Raw genomic sequence first — 5,000 nt, 5'->3', positions numbered from 1 at the left:
AAGAAATATAAACAAGAAAACCAGAAAATAAAGAGAGGAATAACAAAGAGAGAGAGAAAAACAAAAAACAAACAAACGAAAGGTAGATAACGAAGGAGGAACGAAATATATCACTGATAAAAGGCAATAAGCAGAAGGGGAGAGAGAATGAAAACTAAACCAGAGATAAGACAAGAGAATAAAAGCTGGAGAATACGAATGAAAAGAAAGAATTATTGAGATACAAAGAAGATGAGTTGTGAAATTTATCTGGTAATATTTTCTTCTCTCTCGTTACAAGAGACGAGAAGGAGGAGGAAGAGGGAGGGAGAAAGGAGGAGAAAGGGGGAGGGAGAAGGGGGGAAGGGGAGGGGAGGGAGAAGGAGGGGAAGAAGGAGGAGGAAGGAGGGGAGGGAGAAGGAGGAAGGGGAGGGGAGGGAGAAGTAGGGAGGAAGGGGGAGGGGGGGAGAAGGAGGAGAAAGGGGGGGGAGGGAAGGGGGGGGAGAGAAGGGGGAGGGAGAAGGAGGAGGAAGGGGGGGAGGGAGAAGGAGGAGGAAGGGGGAGGGAGAAGGAGGAGGAACGGAGGAGGGAGGAGGAGAAAGGGGGAGGGAGAAGGGGAAGGGGAGGGAGGGAGAAGAGAGAAAGGGGAGGGGAAGGGGAGGAGAAGGAGAAGAAGGGGAAAGGGGGGAAGGAGGAGAAAGGGGGAGGAGAAGAGGAAGGGGGGGGAGGAGAAGAGAAAGGGGGAGGGAGAAGGAGGAAGGGGAGGGGAGGGAGAAGGAGGAAGGGGAGGGAGAAGAAAGAGAAAGGGGGGAGGGAGATGAAGGAGGAGGGGAGGAGGGAGAAATAGGAGAAAGGGGGAGGGAGAAGGAGGAGAATGAATTAGCGAGAAGGAGGAGGAATAGGTAAGGAGAAGGAGGAGGAAGAGGAAGGGGAGACGGGGGAGGAAGGGAGGAGTGAGAAGGAGGATGAAGAGGCGAGGATGAAGAAGGAAGGGGGGAGGGGAGAAGCAGAGGAGGAGAGAATGGGAGAAGAATGATAACAATGGAGGGGAGGCAAATAAAAGTGAGAGAACAGAATAAAGAAGAATGAAATGTAAGATAAAAATTTAATTCATGCACAACCTATGGAAAGTTATCATAGCATGTATGATAACTTTCCATATGTTGTGCATGATTTAAAATTGGTAATAATAATAATGATGATCAGAATTTTTTTAAAATGATGATGATGATGATGATGATAATGGTGATTATAATAATAATGGTAATGATAATAACAGTAATAATAATAATAATAATAATAATAGTAATAGTAATAATAATAATAATAATAATAATAATGATAATAATAATAATAATGGTAATAACAATAATGATAATAACAATAATAATAACAATGATAATAATAATAGTAATAGTAATAATGATGATGATAATTATAATGATGATAACAATAACAAGGATGATTTTAGAGTAATGATAATAATAGCAGTAGTGACCATACAACAAAAATAACAAAACAAAAGTAATGGGTAATAACTATATTGATAATAACAACGGTGAGATAAAAGTAATGATATAAGTAATAATAATTATGAACATTACATTAAAATATTTCTAGAGTCAAAATTTTCGACAATTTAAGATAGAAATGATATTGTATAATTTTTTTTTATTACTTATAATAAAATTACTGATGACTATAAAAAGAAGAGAGAGTTTAAAGTTTATTTCTTTTATAAAATAATATCTTCTTGTATTCTCTTACATTCCGCTTTTCCCTCTTCTCTTTCTCTCTCTCTTCCCCCCCCCTCCCTTCTCTCTCTCTCTCTCTCTCTCTCTCTCTCTCTCTCTCTCTCTCTCTCTCTCTCTCTCTCTCTCTCTCTCTCTCTCTCTCTCTCTCTCTCTCTTTGCTTCTCTCTCTTTCTCTCTCTCTCTCTTCTCTCTCTCTCTCCACCCCTCTCTCTCTCTCTCTCTCTCTCTCTCTCTCTCTCTCTCTCTCTCTCTCTCTCTCTCTCTCTCTCTCTCTCTCTCTCTCTCTCTCTCTCTATCTATCTATCTATCTATCTATCTCTCTCTCTCTCCTCGTCCCGTGAGAATCGCCAGTCACACTGCCCGCTGTTTCATCTCCCCTTATCTAATTTCCACCTTATCCTCCTCCTCTCTCCCCTCCTCCCTCCTCTTCCCTCCTCCTGCTCTCTCGCCTCCCTCCCCTCCCTCCCTCCCTCCCTCCCGTTCATCCTCCTCTCTCCTCTCATCTCCTCTCTCTCCTCTCTCTCCTCACCTCCCCTCCTCCCTCTTCCTCCCTTCTCCCCTTCCCTCCCCTCTCTCTCCCCTCATATCCTCCCCTCTCCCCTCACCTCTTCCCTTCTCCCCCGTCCCCTTGTCTTCCCCTCTTTCCCCTTTCTCTCCCCTCTGTTTCGTATGGTGCTTGGTTTCCAGCATATGTGTGTTAGTGTGTTTCTTTGTTTCTGTTCATGATTTGTTTGTTTGTTTGCGCGTGCTGTTGATGCTCTCTACCCTGTCTCTGTTTTTTTTTTTGTGTTTTTTTTTGTCTGTCTGTCAGTCTATCTGTCTGTTTGTTTGTCTCTCTCCTCTCCTATCTCTCTCTCTCTCTCTCTCTCTCTCTCTCTCTCTCTCTCTCTCTCTCTCTCTCTCTCTCTCTCCTTCTTTCTCTCTCTCTCTCTCTCTCTCTCTCTCTCTCTCTCTCTCCTCTCTCTCTCTCTCTCTCTCTCTCTCTCTCTTTGTACTCTTGCATCTCCCACTGCGGACAGCCACTCCTCCCCTCTCCTTCCCCCTCCCCCCCTTCTTATGCACCACCCGTTTCGCATCTCATTAAAAATACTCATATATATTCTTCCATCATAGCCCTCACTCTACTTGTCTCCCCTTTTCTCACCTCCTTCCCCTCTCTATCGCTTCCCCGTTTCCCTTTCCCCTTTCTTCCTCCCTTCTCCTTTCCCTTCCAATCATTCTTCCTTCTCTTCTTTCCTCTTCTCCTTCTTTCTCCCTTTCTCCTCTTTCTCTTTCTTTCTTTTCTCTCTTTTCCTTTCCATCCGTTTCTTTTTCCTTCCTCTTCTTCTTCCTTCGCCTCTTCCTCCTATCTTTCTTCTTCCCTTCCGTCCCCTTCTCCTCCCTTCCTCCTCTTCCTCTTTCTTTTGCCTCTTTTTCTTATCTTCCCTTTTCCCTTACGCCCACTTTCTTTTCCTCCATCCCTTCCCTTCTTCCTTCTATCCTCCTTCCCTTCCGTACCTTTCTCTTCCCTTCTTCCTTCTCCTCCTCCTTCCTTCCCCCTCTCCCTTCTTCTCTTCCTTCCCATTCTCCTCCTATCCTCCTCCTCCTCCTTCTTTTCCCCTCTTCCTCCTATCCTCTCTCCTCTCTCCTCACTTCCCTACTGTCCCCTCTCACCCCCCCCCCCCCTTTAAACCCCTCTCTGCCCAGGGCCATGGGAAATTCCCGAAATTCCCGACTGAGGGAAAAGCGTCAGAGGGGAAAGGGAGAAAGGGGCGTAAGGGAGAAGGCATTAGAGGGGAAAGGGGAGAGAGGGAGAAAGGGGAAAAGCGTCAGAGGGGAAAGGGAGAAAGGGGCGTAAGGGAGAAGGCATTAGAGGGGAAAGGGGAGAGAGGGAGAAAGGGGAAAAGCGTCAGAGGGGAAAGGGAGAAAGGGGCGTAAGGGAGAAGGCATTAGAGGGGAAAGGGGAAAAGCGTCAGAGGGGAAAGGGAGAAAGGGGCGTAAGGGAGAAGGCATTAGAGGGGAAAGGGGAGAAAGGGGAAAAGCGTCAGAGGGGAAAGGGAGAAAGGGGCGTAAGGGAGAAGGCATTAGAGGGGAAAGGGGAGACAGGGAGAAAGGGGAAAAGCGTCAGAGGGGAAAGGGAGAAAGGGGCGTAAGGGAGAAGGCATTAGAGGGGAAAGGGGAGACAGGGAGAAAGGGGAAAAGCGTCAGAGGGGAAAGGGAGAAAGGGGCGTAAGGGAGAAGGCATTAGAGGGGAAAGGGGAGAGAGGGAGAAAGGGGAAAAGCGTCAGAGGGGAAAGGGAGAAAGGGGCGTAAGGGAGAAGGCATTAGAGGGGAAAGGGGAAAAGCGTCAGAGGGGAAAGGGAGAAAGGGGCGTAAGGGAGAAGGCATTAGAGGGGAAAGGGGAGAGAGGGAGAAAGGGGAAAAGCGTCAGAGGGGAAAGGGAGAAAGGGGCGTAAGGGAGAAGGCATTAGAGGGGAAAGGGGAGACAGGGAGAAAGGGGAAAAGCGTCAGAGGGGAAAGGGAGAAAGGGGCGTAAGGGAGAAGGCATTAGAGGGGAAAGGGGAAAAGCGTCAGAGGGGAAAGGGAGAAAGGGGCGTAAGGGAGAAGGCATTAGAGGGGAAAGGGGAGACAGGGAGAAAGGGGAAAAGCGTCAGAGGGGAAAGGGAGAAAGGGGCGTAAGGGAGAAGGCATTAGAGGGGAAAGGGGAGACAGGGAGAAAGGGGAAAAGCGTCAGAGGGGAAAGGGAGAAAGGGGCGAAAGGGAGAAGGCATTAGAGGGGAAAGGGGCGAAAGGGAGAAAGAGGGAGAGGGATAAAGGGGGAAAGCATCAGAGGGGAAAAGGGAAAGAGAAAACTGGGAAAAGAGGGAAAGGGAGAAAGGGGAAAACGTCAGAGGGGAAAGGGGGAATGGAAGGGAAGAGGAAAGAGGGAAGGAGGAATTTTTTTTTTTTTTAACAAAAAAGGTAAACAGGGGAGAAAATATAAAAATACGAAAAGGGGAAACGTGAAAATAGAAAAAGAAAAGAGAAGTAAATAGAATTTTTAAAAAGGGGGAGGGATAAAAAGAAAAGACGAAAAAAAAAACGAAATAGAATTAAAGGGGCAACCATCCCCCCCCCAAAAAAAAAAACGAAAGAAATGGGAGTTTAATCCAAACCAAAATCGAAAAAAAAACAAAAAGGATAAACACTTCTTTTCTTTTTTTTGAAAAAAGGGACATAGCAAAATCGAAAAAAGGCAACATAACAAAAGCATAGCAAAATAGAAAAACACAACAACAAAGATGATAT

The sequence above is a fragment of the Penaeus monodon genome, chromosome 38 (assembly GCF_015228065.2).
Source record: "Penaeus monodon isolate SGIC_2016 chromosome 38, NSTDA_Pmon_1, whole genome shotgun sequence".
NCBI classification, from domain to species: Eukaryota; Metazoa; Arthropoda; class Malacostraca; order Decapoda; family Penaeidae; genus Penaeus; species Penaeus monodon.
This window is presented reverse-complemented; position numbering follows the sequence as displayed.